The 19,412-nt window shown below is 35.5% G+C and overlaps 1 pseudogene across 1 annotated transcript; it reads right to left on the bottom strand.

The window, feature by feature from the left end:
* Positions 1-2,561: 2,561 nt before the first annotated feature.
* On the bottom strand, positions 2,562-5,340 carry LOC149162966 (glyoxylase I 4-like; annotated as a pseudogene). The gene is made up of 3 exons (XR_016261960.1): positions 4,936-5,340; positions 4,710-4,815; positions 2,562-3,262 (listed from the first exon to the last, which is right to left on the bottom strand). The product of XR_016261960.1 is annotated as a glyoxylase I 4-like (transcript).
* Between the last annotated feature and the right edge of the window lie 14,072 nt (positions 5,341-19,412).

The raw sequence follows: 19,412 nt of genomic DNA, 5'->3' as shown, positions 1-19,412 counted from the left end.
ATAAATTTTTTTATTTTATTTTATTGATATTATGAAATAAAAGATATTACATATAAGTTTTCTCCACTTTTATAGCTTTTAGAAATTTATTTTAATATTGAAATTAGAAAATTTGTAAACTTTTACTCTACTAAAATTTGTTATTTTAATTTTTGAAATGAAAACGCGTGTCCGTATTGCGGTATCTTACGATATGATCCGAAAAGATACGCTTGCCACGTCAGGTTTGCAATGGGCAACAATGGTGACACTTGTTGCATGCCTAGCAGGATGACACTTGTTGTTTTTTTATTGTTTTTCTATTTTAATTTTAATTTTTTATTTTTTAACAACTTTGGTGAAACAGTAATTCTTTGATTTAAGGAAGACCCAGAATCAGTGACCCTCTGAACTAAGGAAGATTCAGGATTAATTCTCCTAGCCGCCACTATAACATTTTATTGTTTTTTCATTTTTATTATTATTTTTTAACAACTTGGTGAATCAGTAACTGCTTGACCTAAGGAAAACCCAGAATCAATTCTGGTAGTGGCCACTATAACACCAAGAGTACATCTAATAATCTGCAAACCAAATATACTAATTTTTTTATAATTTTAGCAAAAGCAAAACTCATACTTGAAGAAATCTATCCTTTAAACTAACAATATACTCAATATAATTTAAACCCTGATCTCATGAGTTTCACCGCTTCCGTTTTTAAACTGGCACAAATTTTGGTAGATATTTTATTCAACTGCATGCTCCGCTAGCAGCATGGGTTTTTAATTGGCCCCCGCATCTTCTCCCTATAATTATCGAAATGGAAAGAGAGTGCATTTGCATCTTGAAAATCAGTTAGTATCCTATTGTTTTGCAACGATTGCAGTGCGTCACTGTATAGATATTGTATCATCTGAACCTGCAGGTATTGATTGCAGTGTATTATAAGTGATATTTCTGAAACTGCTGCAGGTATTGATTGCAGTGTATTATAAGTACTTTTTAAGTTAGCAAAAAAATTTCAAAAAAACAGAATGCTGGAATGTTTGAATTTTTTTTAATAGTGGAAATGGATTTAGCAATATCAAAAATTTTTAGGGCACCTAAAATCCTGAAACTTGACAGCTGTAAACCTGATTTTCAAAAAATTCTACCAAATTTTATCATAATCTTGTAGAAATTTCCATTATTTCAGAGCTAATTTGTAGGTTTTATGGGATATCATTTAAATAAAGTTGATCTTTTTTGTTGTTTCATCAATTTTAGAAAAGTTTTTGACAGGATGTTTGGGATTAACTTACTAACTTTTGGAATAAAGTTAGAAAAACTAAAAGTTCCCATGAACTAAGAGTTGTTATTGTAAGGCTATATGAAGATGTCATTGCCAAGTGTAGGAAAACTAAGAGATTTTAGGAACATATTAATTTTAATATTTAAATGGAGCAAGGTTGTCTCCTATTTGGTACTTTTTTTGGCATTTACATTGATAAGTTGACATTTACATCGAGAAGTTAGAATGTTATAATGTTGGTTGGAAAAAGTAAGTTGTACTAGCCCAAATCTCTTGATAGTATAGTCATCATCCTTCTCATTATATTGATGATATTGTTTTTATGGCATAAAATCCCTACACTTAATTAATCACCTAAAACATTAGTAATCACTTAAGAATACTTAAAGGCTTTCACTTTAGTATGGGTAACAGGGAAAATAAATAATTTTTATGTAGATAATTTTTCTATTTTGTATATATATTTAAAGTGACCATAAAAAAAAAATGGAGTCGTCTATGGAGGCAGAGGAATTGTCCACACGGCCAAAAGTGGCCGGAATCCGGGCAAAAAAATTTCAAAAAATCTTGCAGAGGCAGTGTTTGAATCATGTTTTTGATGGTGGAAATGGATTCAGTGCCATCAGAAACATGAACCTAAAATTTTGAAGTTTAACAACTATACTTGGATTTACAAAAATTCTTGCCAGATTTTTTCAAAATATGGCCGGAATGTCCATGACTTTCAGAACAAAAAACAGTCTAGTTAAACTACTGCCTTTTTATAATCAAATAAAATATATTACTTTCATTCAAATAAAATATATTACTACCATTTCTTTATTTTTCTTGTATATATTTTATTTTAAATCATTGTAAAAATAAATTATCTAAATTATTTTATCAAACGCAAGATAGAGCTTTCATAGCTTCATTTCTCTTATGAGTACCTTTTTTCAGTGGGGGAGAAGCATCCCCGCTGAAGAATCATCATACAACATATATCGCCGAAGCGAACAGATTTCATCATACAACATTTATGGCCGAACCGAGCAGAATTACGTCATCATCGAAACAAATACGCTGCAGCATCGCACAGCTCCCGCAAGAATCGAACGTGGCTGAGGAGTGCGAAAGCCAACCGCCCCAACCAACACATGATGCACTCACGTGCTTCTCTTATGAGTACCTTATTCTATATCATTGTAAAAATATATTTTATTTAAAAAAAAAAAAAATTAATAACTGCAAAATAACATATTTTTATAATACTGTAAAAATATATTTTATTTAAAAAAAAAAATTAATAACTGCAAAATAACATATTTTTATAAATAATACTCAACGTGCATGGTCATATATATTTACAGGTTGAATAAATTTAGAGTGACAACTCACATGATTATGATTTCAGTCTAAACTACTAACTAGCCTACTCTATTGCATACTCTTTCCGAGTGGTTGAAGCGATCAAGTCAAGAATTATCAAATGGTAGTAGATCGCTATGCTAAGACCCAAAGTCATTTTGCAAATTCCAGGAAGCATCACACGCCAGTTCTTGGGATGAGCAAGAAATGCACTCACAACTCATGGCACAGCATAACTGACTCACAATCTCAGATTGCGTCTAAAACTAAACAGACACAGTTTTATTGCTATCTATGATGGAAGGCCCAGCGAAGAAGCTGAAAGGCTTCTTTTTTTTCAAGGAACTCGGAGCATTTGGTGAGACATGGGAGCAACTGGTGCACATGATGTGGATCTCTCTGCTGCTGCTGCTGCTGGAGTGCTGCATTACTTGAAGAAACATTGGATTGGCAGTTGAGAGGGCAAGCAGAACCCAAGAACACAACTGGTAAATTCTCGCAATTGCAGATCTCAATCATGAAACCATCTGGGTCATGGAAGAAGAGTTGATCAACATAAACTCCTCCTTCCTCCACGGTGCGTTTTATAAATTTGATGTTCATCCCGACAAGCTTGCTCTCCACTACCTGCATGCTCTCACACTGACAATAAAGAAATATCAGATAAGTAATATTTTTTTGGCCCAAGTCCTTGAACAGCATAGTTTCTTACACTATTTTAATGTTCTTTTCAGGAATTATTTGAAGCCTGCTATCAACCCCAAAAAATATTATGAGACACATTTTTCAACGTCATAGAGGTTTCTAGATGAATCATTTCCCACTTACCAGTGAATCTTAGTAACCAAACAAAACATTTAAATGGTAGGTAATCAAATTATATAGCTCACAGGAGACAGATAAATTAACCATTACAAGTGAATCTCAGTAACCAAACAAAACATTTAAATGGTATGGTAATCAAATTATATAGCTTAAATGGTATGGTAATCAAATTATGTAGCTTACAGGAGACATTTAAATGGCATGTATGGTACTGTTGCTTTGGTTTTGAATTTTTCTTTCGCCTGGTAAATAAGTAATTTGGGCCCTTTTAAAAGTGTGAAATGAAAAATTATATTGAGTAAAATACATATTTTCATATTTATTAAATTAAATTTGATTTATTTTGATGGTAGACTCATGAATGAATAAAAATGAAGTTAAATATTTGATTTTCAGATTTTTCAAATTTATAATAATTGATAATGGATAGAAGCCAAGTCAAACAATTGACTTTAAAATTCAGAAAAATTATGAATTTACAATACAATACAGATGAGGATGATCTTCTAGATATCTGAGAAGTATACTAATGTATAACACTATATTTAAATTTTTTTATGCCCTAGTCTCCCTGTTATACACTTTGGGCCTTTTGAGGTATATTCTTTTGGTGGAATTGCCCAAAATTATGCAGAGAATTTGGATTTATTAGAACCATAAGTTTAAGTTGTCAACTCTCCACAATTCTAATGCCCCAGAAAATTTTCAGGGTGTATGAATCCATATATATATATATATAGTCAAAAACCAAATTTAAAGAACGAAAAAATCAAGATTTGACCACAAATTGCTTCGCTCAATTTCAACCATAAACCTTAAAATGTAAAATAATTGGATACTGGTTTTTTGAGTTTCATAAAGTAGAAAATCCTATTTGCACAGAGAAATCTTTCAACATTCAGCACTTACTAATTTATTTATTCAATTATTAACCTACTTTTTCAATAACCTACCCTCTAAATTTCTAGATAATCATCTGCCCTGTAAATTTCTGGATAATCATTTACCGTGTAACGTTTTATACAATCAGCATATTTAAAATAAAAACGGAACCACTCAGAAAGCACTGTTCACGTAGGGATTCTTGTCATATACATTTAAGAAAAACGGACTCTCTTTAACAGCGGTTGCCAAAGCTATTTTCCTGTCGAAAAGTGGTTTGATATGTGAAAGCAACCAGACCCCACAGGATTTGATCTTTATGTGAAGTGAAAATATCGTTTTGTTTTCTTTGGGGAGTGAGACTTTCGTTCTGTAAACATACCTGAAAGGACATGTGATTATCCATGGGGTTGATCCCCTGTTTCTTGGGAATTGAGTCTGGACTAGGACTCTGCAGCAAGTGTATCCCCATTCCATAGCTGAAGAGCCTACAGGGAAAACAATAGTGAGATCAACACAATTCCCAAAAGAAATTATTGGCACACTCCATTTCCCCATGTAGATCCTGGCATCTTACCATGGCCATGTGTATTTGTTTATCCACTTACCATGCTCCATCGAAGTTAAATGATCCGGGCCTCTTAATAGGAAAGAAACCGAGAACATTTTCATAAAAATCCATAGAATCCTCAACAGATCGGCATACCAGGGATATATGGTTCACAGACACAAGGGGCAGCGGCCCGGCAGCTCCCTTGGCCGAGGTACTCTTTGCAGCATTGCCCGCCATCTTTGCTTTTATGGTCCAAGGAGTTTTGCTAGTGAGAGAAGCTCTGGATCTCAGGAGTGCCCGCGTCTTGAATTCGGGAGGATTGATTCACTCGGGAGGATTGATTCCCGGAGTGAGCTTTGATCTAACAGAGAATTTAGACAAAGGCGAAGAGAAGAAGCAGATAATATTTGAAGCCTAGCGTCCACAAAACACGCTTTTATGGGCATCCACTAAAAACCCAATAATATTTGAAGCCTAGCGTCCACAAAACACGCTTTTATGGGCATCCACTAAAAACCCAATTCGTTTTTTTTTTTTTTGGGAAAACTCTTGGGTCAGTGTCACACAGCAGCAACGCACTCACCAGGATTATTTGAAAGCACGACACTCTATTTATCGCCACTTGCTGCCATTTTGGGTGGGGTTTGATATATTAAGTGTGAAGTTAAATTCATACAGGATTTTAGATCGTTTTACATCGTCAGTGGTTTTTAGAATCACATGCAGGATTTTAGATTTTTCTCCACCGCCATTAGTTTCTAGATCATTCCAAATCTCCATTTGAATCACCTACAAGATTGTAGATTCTTCTTTTGTCTCTATAAATTTGTAATTTCTCAAGTGATTTCTGTTCTCTAATGATTGTTTTATCTATTCCGCTGTTTCTGACTGAGTAATTTTGTTGTTTCTCCATTTGTTTGTCTTTGTGAATTATTCTCTGCTTTTGCCATCTAAGTCGCTGAGTATAAATTTGTTGTGTGTTATGTATGCTCTGGTCTAACCACTGGTATCAGAGCTTGGGTCGAATATCCACTGTGCAAGCCGCTTAAGTGCCATCGCCTTACTTTGGTAGCGTTCGTTAAAACGTTGGTTGTTACCCTTGGCGTTGTTGAAGGATCTGTCCAGGAAATCGCTGAGGGACGCTGGAACTAAAAGACAGTTGCTGCAAGAAAAACCTGGTCGTGGATCTATGTTGAAACGTGTTGCTGAAGTTTGAAAAGTAGAGATCCGTGGAGTTTGGAGTTGAAACATGGTGTTCATAAGTAATTTTACATCAAGCTTGCACGTATAGGTCACGTTTATTCTCAAACCAACATATGTATGTATGAAATGTGAAAAGGTTAAAACATTATATATGTTTTTATATTTATTATGAAACATATATAATTATATGTTGGAATTTTGAAAAATATATTTTAAAAGAAGCAGGAATTTTGAAAAGGGTATTTTAAAAAGAAGAAGGTCGTTAACTAAATTTTAAAGAGTAATAATTAAAGTTTTATTTTTAAGTAGAGTTTTTGTGTTTTGGGGCGTGAATTGATTGAAAATGGAGACAACAGTTATAGATATGGAGAAGTTGAGCGGGGTTAATTTTGCCTTATAGAAATCACAAATAGAGGATATACTGATTTTAAAGGATCAGTATTTGCTGATTGAGAGCACAACAAGAAAACCCTTATCAATGACAAATGAAGAGTGGAATAAGCTAGATAGAAAGGCGATTGCAACAATCTGCCAATATGTAGCGAAGAATGTGTATTTCAATGTGTTTGGAGAAAAGATAGCTGAAGGATTATAAAAGAAGCTCCATGATCTATATGAGAAGAACACGACATCAAACAAAGTGTTCTTGATGAAGAAGCTATATAATCTCAAAATTAAGGAGGGTGCTTTAGTTGCTGAGCACTTGAATGCATTTAATATTATTATTAATCAACTTGCCTCTGTTAAAATCATTTTAGATGATGAGATTAGAGCCATATTGCTCATGTGTTCTATGCTAGAAAGTTGGAAAAATTTAATTGTAGCACTTCAGCAACTACGGGGACCCTGAAGTTTGATGATGTCAGCGGCAGTTTAATGAATGAGGCGTTGTGGTGCAAGTCAATTGTGGAAAATCAGGGAGGAGAAGCTCTAGCTCTAGCTGATCTTGGTAGGAGAATGGATCGATGCTGGCAAGGGCGATCAAGATCGAGAGGCTGATCAAAATCAAGGAGAGGCAGAATCATCTGCTTTCATTGTGGCAAACCTGGGCACATGAAGAAAGAATGTCGATTCTGGAAGAAAGGACAAAAGGATCAGAGACCGTCTAGTACAAATCACAAGTCATTCAACACAAATGAAGGTGAGACTACTGCCGTAGCCACAGATGGTGATATGTTGTTTACTGTTTCAGTAGAGGATGCATGTGTATATACACCTAACAATAGCTTTGATTGGATCCTTGACTTTGGGGCATCTCACCATGTAACCCCATGCAAAGATAGTTTTGTTTCATATAATCCTGGTGATTATGGTAGAGTGCATTTGGGGAATAATCATTTTTGCAGCATTATTGGAGTGGGAGATGTCTAGATCAAGATGAAATATGGACAAGATATATTGTTAAAACAGGTCAGGCATGTACTAGAAATGCGCATGAGTTTAATCTCTATGGGACGACTGGATGATGAAGGCTATTCGACAAGCTTTGGAAAAAGAGGCTGGAAAATTAGAAAAGGTGCATTGGTCGTGGCCAAAGGACCCAAGACATGAACATTATACACATTGAAGACACTGATAGGAAAATCAGATTTGGCTACTGTCACAAAAGAAGGAAATTCGGCAGATCTGTGGCATAAGCGTTTGGGTCACATGAGCGAGAAGGGCTTAAAAATCCTTCTTGGTAAAAATTTATTGCCAGGTTTGAAATCCTACAATCTTGATCTTTCTGAGCATTGTATATATGGTAGACAAGGAAGGGTTTCATTCCTTAGAGGTGGCCATGACAGAAAGAAAAATGTGTTAGAATTGATACACTTAGATGTGTTTGGGCCTGTTAATATCAAATCATTAGGAGGAGCATCATATTTTGTAAAATTTATAGATGATGCATCCAAGAAGGTTTGGGCATATCCTATGAAAAAATAAAAGTAAAGTGTTTGGAATATTTCAAAAATTTCATGTTGTTGTTGAAAGAGAGACTAACAAATTGCTGAAGTGTTTAAGAACAGATAATGGTGGAGAATATTGCTCAAATGCATTTAAGGAATATTGTAACAAGTTTGGCATAAAGCATGAGAAGATTGTGCCTGGTACTCCTCAACAAAATGGTGTCACAGAAAGGATGAATCACACCATTATGGAAAAGGTGTGAAGTATGTTGTCCAATTCTGGTTTGGAGAAGAATTTTTGGGCTGAAGCAGTCAGGACCGCTTGCTACCTCATAAATAGATCTCCAACTACAGCCTTGGATGGCGATATCCCTAAAGAAGTTTGGACTGGTAAGAATTTGAATTATTCTCACTTGAAAATCTTTGGATGTGAAGCATTCATACATATTCCCAGAGAAAATAGAACTAAGCTAGATGATAAATCTATAAAATGCATTTTTTTGAGATATGCGATGAAGATTTTGGTTATCGTCTATGGGATCCAGTGAAACATAAAATTATTAGAAGCAGGGATGTTATATTTAATGAGTCAAAAATGTTCAAGATGACTGTAGGTGAGTTGGAGGTCAAGAAGGTTATTGACAGGTTTGAAGAGCAGCAGGAAAACATACCACCAATACAAGAAAATGAACAGAAAATTCAGGAGCATGAAGAACAACAAGTGGAAAATGATGAACAACAAGAAGAAGGAATCTTGCAAGAACTTTTACAGGAGATTCAACCTGATAATGCACCACCACATTTGGTTTGCAGATCTTCTAGGCCTCATAAGCCTTCACAAAGGTATCCTCCTTCAAACTATATTTTGTTGACTGATGAAGGTGAACCTAATTGTTTTCAAGAAGCTTGTAAAGTCGAGCACAGTAAAGAATGGAAGAAAGCAATGGAAGAAGAAATGAACTCTTTGCAGGAAAATAAAACTTGGGAGTTGGTAAACCTCCCAAAAGGTAGAAAGGCTCTACAAAACAAATGGGTGTACAGGATTAAGCATGAAGGTGACAAAAAGAAGGAGAGGTATAAAGCAAGGCTAGTGGTGAAAGGTTTTGCCCAAAAAGAAGGTATTGACTTCACTGAAATTTTCTCACCTGTTGTTAAAATGTCATCCATTAGAGTCATTCTTGGTCTAGTTGCTGCTTTAGACCTAGAATGTGAATAGTTAGATGTAAAAACTGCATTCCTTCATGGTGAATTGGAGGAAGAAATTTATATGGAGCAGCCAGAAGGCTTCATAGAAAAAGGCAAAGAAGGCCTTGTTTGTAGGTTGAAGAAGAGTCTTTATGGGTTGAAACAGGCACCTCGACAATGGTACAAGAAATTTGATTCATTCATGTTGGAACATGGTTTTCAGAGGTTGGAAGTTGACCATTGTGTCTATATCAAGATGTATGATCAAGAAAAGTATATCCTATTATTGTTATATGTGGATGACATGTTGATTGTTGGGCATGATAAGAATAAGATCAATAGGTTGAAGAAAGATTTGGGTAGAAAATTTGCAATGAAAGATTTGGGACCAGCACAACAGATATTGGGCATGCGGATTATGCGTGACAGGAAAAACAAAAGGTTGTGGTTGTCACAAGAAAAATATATCAAGAAGGTGCTTGACAAGTTTAATATGAAGGATGCCAAGCTAGTTGATACACCCCTTGCATCCCACTTCAAGCTGAGAATTGAATTATGTCCTAGTAATGACAAAGAGAAAGAAGAAATGAGAAAAATTCCTTATGCTTCAACAATTGGTAGTTTGATGTATGAATGGTATGCACACGACCAGATATTGCATATTCAGTGGGAGTAGTGAGCAGGTTCCTTGCCAATCCAGGAAAACAACATTGGCAAGCAGTAAAATGGATTTTGAGGTATTTCAAGTGTACTAGTCATTATTGTTTATGTTTTGGTTATGATGAGATTGTGCTTGAAGGATTTATAGATGCGGATATGGCTGGAGATATGGATACCAGAAAGTCCACTACAGGTTATTTGTATACATTTTCAGGTGCAACAGTATCTTGGGTGTCAAGGCTACAAAGAATAGTAGCCCTCTCTACAACAGAAGCAGAGTACATAGCTGCAACAGAAGCTTGTAAAGAGATGTTGTGGATGCAGTGATTCCTAGGAGAGATAGGAATAAAGCAGGACAAGTATGTGTTATATTGTGATAGTCAGAGTGCCATTCACTTGACGAAAAAGCAAACATTTCATTCAAAAACCAAGCACATTGACTTAAGGTACCATTGGATTCGGCATGTGTTGGAGGAAGAACAATTATCCTTGAAAAAGATCCATACAGATAGGAACCCTGCTGATATGCTCACTAAGGTTCTAGTATGAAATAAACATGAGTTATGTAGAGGCATGGTAGGACTCGGTGTGACTTGATGACTCTTATTTGGCTTCAAGTGGGAGAATGTTAAGTGTGAAGCCAAATTCATGCAGGATTCTAGATCCTTCTACACCGCTAGTAGTTTCTAGAATCACATGCAGGATTCTAGATTTTTCTCCACCGCCATTAGTTTCTAGATCATTCCAGATCTCCATCTGAATCACATACAGGATTGTAGATCCTTCTTCTGCCTCTATAAATTTGTAATTTCTCTGGCCAAGGAAAGCAAGCCAAAGCCCAAGCCTGTTATGTAATGCAAAGTGATTTTTGTTCTCCAGTGATTGTTTTATCTATTCCGCTGTTTCTGACTGAGTAATCTTGTTGTTTCTCCATTTGTTTGTCTCTGTGAATTATTCTCTGCTTTTGCCATCTAAGTCTCTAAATATAAATCTACTGTGTGTTATGTATGCTTTGGTCTAACATAATAAATATTAATACGACCTTTATTGGGTTAACTACAAGATTTTCGTGAGATAAATAAATCCGGTTATATTCTCTGATTTTGTCAAAAAAAAATATTGGGCAAGAAAAGAAAACGAGACAGACTTTATTAAAAATGAGAAGTTGTGTTGGAAATATTAATCCCAACCACCGCTTTAAACACTTTGACAGCAACCATATTTGTCACTAGGTTGCGCCTTTGTTTGAAGATGGAAGGACTCAAGCCAGAATAGAAGTACCCCGCACCATTTCACAGCACATCATAGAAGCTAAGGAATTTAATGAAGTTTAGTAAATACGGGCAACACCTGCCCGATTACTGTCCACACTCAACAACAACAACATATTAATTATTTTGATCTGTCATGTATTAATGTCAAATTGTATGTTGAGATAAATATGAATGTAAAGGTCATTTTTGTATTAGGGAGAATCTGTGACGTAGGGAGGAGAAAATTGCAAATTTTGGTGGGCACGTGAAAACAACAATTACTATGTTTTATTATGTGTTACTCCGCAACCCCTCGTGAAGTGTAAATCACTGTAAACCATTGTTTTTACTTTGTGAATGAGCAACGCTCTCATATGAATGTATTTTCATGAATTAGAATTTAATCCTAAGTTTTAGTGTGTTGCTCCAAGCTTACTCTGTTTTACTCTGTGTTTTTAAGCCTCTGTATAGCTTCCCGAAACCTCTACCCTCTGCTTCTCTGCCTAAATTTTAATTTTTATAACATGGTATCAGAGCGGGTTAAACTCTGTTAGTGTAAAAACAAGTGTTTTTACTCGCAGTGAAAATTGTGTTTGAGGGCAGATTGTTTTTAGCGTATTTACCAGCAGTTAGAAAGTTTTTTTTCTTACACTCAGAAATGACAACATCAAGCACAAGCTTGACTAATCTTCAAGTACCTTGACTAATCTTCAAATAAGTTTTTTTTTACACTCAGAAATGACAACATCAAGCACAAGCTTGACTAATCTTCAAATACCTCAGTTTAATGACAAAAATTATGATTATTAGGCTATTACAATGAAGGCCCTATTTTCTTCTCAAGAGATTTGGGATTTAGTGGAGAATGGTTTTCAAGAACCAACAGATGCAACAGGATACAATGTTCTATCTCAAGCAGAAAGAGATTTGTTAAGGGACAACCAAAAGATAGATGCAAAAGATCTCTTCTAGATTTTTCAAGCAGTTCATGAAAGTGTTTTCCCAAGGGTTGCAGCAACAACAAAGTCCAAGAAAGCGTGAGACATCCTCTAGACAACCTATCATGGCATGGCAAAAGTCAAGACCGCAAAGTTGCAAATGTTGAGGAGTTTGAAACACTTTGTATGAAAGAGTCTGAGAATGTAGATTCATTTTTTACATATGTAATTGGGTTGGTTACTCAAATCAGGGCTCATGGTAAGACACTTGAGGAAAGAAGAATAATTGAGAAAGTTTTGAGAATTTTTTCAGCAAGGTTTGATGCCATTTTTGTGGCCATAGAAGAGACAAAAGATCTCTCACAGTTCTCAGTGGATGAGCTTAATGCATCATTGATTTTCATGAACATAGACTGAATAGAGCAACAGGCTCCTCATTGGAGATGCTTTCAAGACACAAGTATCATTTGGTCAAGGTCGAGACAGAGGAAGATCATGTGCTAGAGGAAGAGGAGGAAGCCCACACAGAGGTGGAAAAAGTAATGCTTCAAGCTCAAATGGAAGAGGCAACAATCAAAATCCAAGTCAAGGCCCAAGCCAAAATCAAGCACAAGGTCAGAGGTATGATAAATCTCAAGTTCAATGTCATTACTATAAGAAGTATGGTCATTATGCAAATGAATGTAGAAATAAGCAATATGACATTAGTAACAAACTAAGTGTAAATTTCACAAAAGAAAGTCAGAACCATGATAACATGTTTTTAGCTTGTAATGTAGCACAAGAAAAACAAAGTGATATATGGTATCTAGATTCAGGGTGTAGCAACCACATGCCAGGAAACATAGAAATGTTTTCCAATCTAGATGAAAGTGTGAAATCTGAAGTGACATTAGGGATTGATAGCAAACTCTCTGTCATGGGCAAAGGAAGAGTTAATATCTTAACAAGGAAATGGGAGAAGAAGTACATCTCAGATGTTTACTTTGTCCTCGATCTGAAGCATAACCTCATGAGAATTGGACAACTCATACAAAAGGGCTACAATTTCTTTTTCAAAAATGATGTGTGCACAATTTTGGATAGAACTCCAAGCAGACAGTTGATTGCAAAGGTTCAGATGACAAACAATAGAATGTTTCCCTTAAAATTAAAATCAGATTTGCAGAAAGAAGGTGCACAAGCACAACTCTCAATGAACTCACAAGAGAATGGAAGAAAAGATGCAGCTGTCAAACAAGTAAACTTTCAAGCAGAGGTCAAAGATGAAAATTGGTTATGGAATTTGAAATTTGGACATCTCAACATTGGAGGTTTGAATTTGCTGCATAGGAAAGGCATGGTGAAGGGACTACCACTCATAGAAAAACTAGAAAACCTATGTGAAGAATGTATCTTGGGCAAGCAACATAGAGAGACATTTCCAGCAGGAAAGTCAGTAAGGGCAAAGACACCTTTGGAGATTGTCCACTCAGATTTATGTGGACCAATGCAGACACCATCAATTGGTGGCAACCACTATTTATTGACCTTCATAGATGACTACACAAGGAAGACATGGGTCTATTTCTTAAAACAAAAAAGTGAAGTGTTTGAGCGCTTTCGCCAATACAAAGCTCTTGTTGAGAAGCAAAGTGGACACTACATCAAAGTTCTTAGGATTGACAGAGGTGGCGAATACATCTCAAATGACCTCCTTCAATTTTGTAGGGAGCATGGAATTCACAAACAGTTTACAACAAGATATACACCACAACAAAATGGTGTGGCGGAAAGGAAGAATAAGACCATTATGGAAATGACAAGGAGTATGATGAAGGCAAAGCATTTGCCAAATGATTATTGGGCTGAAGCTGTCGCTTGTGCAGCATATATTTTGAATAGATGTCCAACCAAAAGTGTCCAGAACATAGTTCCTAAAGAGGCATGGAGTGGAAGAAAGAATAGTGTCACTCACATGAGAGTTTTTGGATGTGTAGGGTATGCACATGTCTTGGATGAGTTGAGGAAGAAGTTGGACAGCAAGGGGGAGAAATGTATATTTATTGGATACAGTGATGAATCCAAGGCATACAAACTCTACAATCCATTAATCAAGAAGGTCATAATCAGCAAATATGTGCAGTTCATAGAAGAGGAAGCATGGGATGGAAGTTTAGAGAAGACAGTCAATGTCAAAGCATGTATACCTCATGAGGACAAAGAGGAATTGACAGTAACAAGTAATTCGTAAATAGTGACTCCCTCTATTCCCATTCAAACGCAACAAAGCAGGCATCAAGAAACACCATCAAAAAATAATAGGACAATTTCGCGTAGCCAAGCATGCCGCAAAGTGCAACACCAAGTGACATGTCAAGCCCATCTTCAACAAGCACAAGAAGACCAAATTTCAGAAATTTAAATGAAATTTATGAGAAAAATGAATTAATAGTAGTGTTGGTCTGAATTCCTTATTTGCCTTGTTTTGTCATGTAGATGACCCAGTCCAATTTGAGGATGCAGTCAAAGAAGAAAAATGGGTTGCGGCAATGGAGGAAGAAATAGAAGCAATAGAAAGGAATGACACTTTGGAGTTAGTGAGCCTTCTGAAAAGAGAACATGTCATTGGAGCGAAGTGAGTCCGTAAGACCAAAAGCAACATTGAGGGAAATATTGAAAGGCACAAAGGAAGGCTAGTTTTCAAAGAATACAAGCAATAGCATGGAAGAGATTACGTGGAAACGTTCGCGCCGATGGTGAGGATGGAGATAGTGGGTGCAGTGGTGGCGATTGCCGCACAACATAAATGGAAAGTGTATCAAATGGACGTAAAATCAGCATTCTTGAATGGAGTGCTAAAAGAGGAAGTATATGTTGTGCAACTACCTGGTTATGAGGTAGAAGGCCAAGAAGACAAAGTGTATTGGTTGAGGAAAGCTCTTTATGGGCTTAAGCAAGCACTGTGCGCATGGTATAGTAGGATAGATGCTTAATTGTTGGACAATGGATGGTGAGCCTACTATCTACATCAAAGAGAGCGATGGTAAGATTCTTATTGTTGTCTTACATGTAAATGATTTGATTTTTATAGGTAGTGATGATTTCCTCATCGTTGATTTCAAACAAGTCATGAAGAGTGAATTTGAAATGATTGACTTGGGACTGTTAAGATATTTTTTGGGCATAGAAGTGAAGCAAATAGAAAATGGAATTTTTATCTCTCAAACAAAGTATGTGGAAGACATTTTGAAGAGGTTTAAATGCAAAACAGCAAGCCCGCACCAACTCCAACTGTCATGGGGTTGAAGTTGAGCAAAGAATATTGCAGCAGCAATGTCAATCCAACATTATGCAAAAGCATGATAGGTAGCTTCATGTATTTGACCGCCACTAGGCCAGATATAATATATGCAGTAAGTTTGGTGTCGAGGTTCATGGAGACACCCAAGGAGACACATTAACAAGCAATGAAAATGATTCTAAGGTATATCAATGGGACAAAACATTATGGGGTTTTGTACACAACAACAAGTGATTTCAGGCTCGTTGGTTACACTGATAGTGATTGGGCAAGAAGTGTCGATGACAGAAAGAGCACGTCAGGATGTGTTTTCCATTTGGGTTCTGGAGCAATTTCATGGGCCTCCAAGAAGCAGCCAATAGTGTCACTGTCAACAGCAGAAGCTGAATATGTCGCAGCAACAGCGGCAGCGTGTCAGATAGTTTGGATGAGAAGGATGTTGAGGGATCTTTGTCATGACCAAGAGGGAACGACAACTAATTTCTGCGACAACACCTCAGCGATTGCATTGTCAAAGTATTCTGTCTTTCACAAGAGGACCAAGCATATTGATTCTAAATATTATTTTATCAGAGAGTTGATTAACAATGATGAAATTGTGTTGCAGCGCTGCAGGTCACAAGAAAAATTTGCTGATATTTTCACAAAGCCATTGGCATGTAAAAGTTTTGTTTATCTCAAAAACTGTTTGGGAATTGGCAATGGCGCCAATTGTGATTAAAGGGGAGCATTGGAAATATTAAACCCAACCATTGCGTTAAACACCCTGACAGCAGCCATACTTATCAGAAGTATTTTTATAGGTTGCGTCTTTGTTTGAAGATGGAAGGACTAAAGCCAGAACAAAAGTATCACGCGAACCATTCCGAAACACATCATAGAAGCTAAAGAATTTAATGAAATTTAGTAAATACGGGCAAGCATTTACTGCGTGACTATTGCCCATACTCCACAGAGACCTGCGCTATTACTATTCACACTCAACAACAACAACGTATTAATTATTTTGCAATGTCAAATTGTATGTTGAGATAAATATGAATGTAAAAGTCATTTTTGTATTAGGGATAGTCTGTGAGGTAGGGAAGAGAAAATCTTGGAGAAAATTTTGGTGGAGGCCTGAAAACAACAGTTACTATATTTTATTGTGTGTTAATCCGCAACCCATGGTGAAGTGTAAATCACTGTAAACCTTTGTTTTTACTTTGTGAATAATCGACAATCTCATATGAATGTGTTTTCATGAATTAGAATTTAATCATAAATTTTTGTGTGTTGCTTCAAGCTTACTCTTTTTTACTATGTGTTCTTTGCCGTAAGTGAATTATGTGTTTTTAAGCCTTTGTTTAGCTGCGCGAAATCAGCTTCGAGAAACCTCTACCCTCTGCCTCTCTGCTTAAAATTTCTTTTTTCTAACAAGTTGCATATGTCTGTTATGTTGCCCTTAAGAAGGGAGGGAATAAAACATATGTCAAACAAAGAGAACATAAAACTAGAGTTGCAAAGACTAAGCAGCAAAAGGATTTGTTGAATTTGTTTGAAGCTATTTCCATCTTTATTGTATTTAGGAATTTCTTTCTAATATTGAAATTAGAAAATTTGTAAGCTTTTACTCTATTAGGGTTAGTTATTTGAATGTTTGAGTGAAAGTTGAAATTTGTAGAAATTGTATAAAGTTTGTTATTTGAAATTTCGAATGAAAAATAAAATTGGTAGAAATTATTAAAATTGTTTCTATCTTTAAAGTATTTAAGAATTTTTTTAATATTAAAATTAAAAAATTTGTAAATTAAGCTCAAATTTTTGGATTCTAAAATATTATCAAAATCTATAATTAAATAAAATTGAGAATTCATTTTCATTATCCAATTCCATCTTATTAGTAAAATCTGCCAGGCAATTAAAAGCTATTGATCCCCGAGTAATCTGTTCCATTAAATATACATAAATCTATGTCCTGCCGAATAGAGATGTTTCCACGTAAATAGAATATAGAACAAGTTGCTCTGTAATGTCAAAATTTGAATACTTTTATTTTAAAAATCCCCGGTTATTCATCCTTTAATTCCATCCACTTGATTCTCGGAAAAGGACTTCTATCGAATCCGATCAAATTGTCGAACGAACATGAACATACTACCTACTTCCCTCTAATATCTGCAAATATTTGCTCCGACAAATAGTCAGATTCCACGTTGGATGGAGTGGTAAGAGACGACACGGGCACTGTCGCCGACGTTGGCATCGTCTGGTCGTGTCATCCGATATCATGTGAATTGATACCTCAAACAAATTTAGAAACAAATATTAGGTACCATTGAGTCTCGCTGGATGCGTGCCCGTATTCGATATATGATCTGTAAAGATACGCTTGCCATGTCAGGTTTGCAATGGGCAATGATGGTGACACTTGTTGCATGCGCTAGCAGAACATCACTTCCTTACGCCTCCATTCCATCCCATCCTTGGACGGAAGCAACACAGATTTTGGTGGGTCTTTTATTGAATTACATGCTCCGTGATTTTTAATTGGCTCCCATATTTTTTATAGTGGTTTTATACATGGTTAATCAGTTAAATGTGTACATTAATAAGGTATTTTTTGTGTTGTAATAGTTTAAATTTTGGTGGGTCTTTTATTGAATTACATGCTCCGTGATTTTTAATTGGCTCCCATATTTTTTTTTCTAATGGTTTTATACATGGTTAATCAGTTAAATGTGTACATTAATAAGGTATTTTTTGTGTTGTAATAGTTTTTTTTGGTTATATTTATGAAGCCTTCTATTATATCAACAACGTTAATAATTTTAATGTGGTTGTACTAGATGCTAGTTTTATGGGTTATCATTTGACTATGGATAATTTTGTTATAGTAAGAACATAGTGATATTGTCAATTTTTATTTTATTGTTTTATCAATTTTAGAAAAAAAAATTGACAGGCGTGACACTAATTTTTGGAATAAAGTTAAAAAAACTAATTTTTTTTATTAACTAAGAGTTGTTATTGTAAAGCTATATGAATATGATAAAATTTAATATCAATTGAATTGTCTTAAATATAAAATTTAAGGCAAAAATAGTTTGAAACAAAAATATTTTAAAACAAAACTTTATATTTAAGACAAAAACAGTATGAGACAAAACATTATATTTTAAGACAAAACTTTTGATACAAAACTTTTGAGACAAAATTTTTTAAGAAAAAACTTTATATTTAAAACAATGGCCACTTAAGACAATGTTGGGTCCCTATAATACTAGTGATTACCCCATTACTATTATAGTTATACCCCTTATTTATATTGTTGTGCCCCTATTACCCCCTTATTGTTATTTCTGTGCCCCATAGAATCCCTCTATTGTTATTTTTGTGGCTTTATATTATTATTGTTAGGTCGCTGGATTATATTGTGACTCCTTAGACTCCTATATATAGAAAGGAGGTTTTGTCATTTGAAGCATCCAAGAATTGTTCATTTATGTAATGTAAAGGAGGTTGCCCCCTCGAAGAGGCTGAATTCTAAGGCGTTGATCTATCTTTTCTATCTTTTCTTGAGCTGGTTTCATAACATTTGGTATCAGAGCTTTGGATTCTAGGGTTTCGCTGCTCCAAACAGGTCATCGTGGCATTTTCGCTATAACTTTTTTTCTGTAACGTTTCAGAAGTCGCAAAAAAAACCATTTGAGAAGAAATCGCGCTGAACCTTGGGTCCAAATTTCAGAGCTTTTCGCGTGATATTTTTGGAGATATGATTTGAGGAAGTTGGTCTTTTTGCAGACTCCTGAATTACATTCAAAACAGGTGACCTGGGGAAAATTGTCATAACTTTCTCTCTGGGAATCAGATTGAAATTTCGTAAGAAGGTACAGAAAGAGGACGGACTGTAGTTTCTTGTATATCATTTTCAGAACCAAATATCGAAAATTGTACACGTGGCACTTCATACAACTTCGCTCTTCTGGAAAGGTCTATAATCAGGTCATCTTGGGAGATTGTGCATAACTCTTTCTTGGAGAATCCAATTTGGATCAGACTGGTGGCATTGGAAATAGGACACAGAGAGCTACTACAGGTCACAAATTCAGAACTAGATGATTGGAAAGTACAGAGATACA

Source organism: Pinus tabuliformis, chromosome 5_2 (genome assembly GCF_031772625.1).
Source record: "Pinus tabuliformis cultivar Carrire ecotype Pingquan chromosome 5_2, CPIR1, whole genome shotgun sequence".
NCBI classification, from domain to species: domain Eukaryota; kingdom Viridiplantae; phylum Streptophyta; class Pinopsida; order Pinales; family Pinaceae; genus Pinus; species Pinus tabuliformis.
The sequence above is the reverse complement of the archived record's forward strand: the minus strand, read 5'-3'. Positions and strand labels throughout refer to the sequence as shown.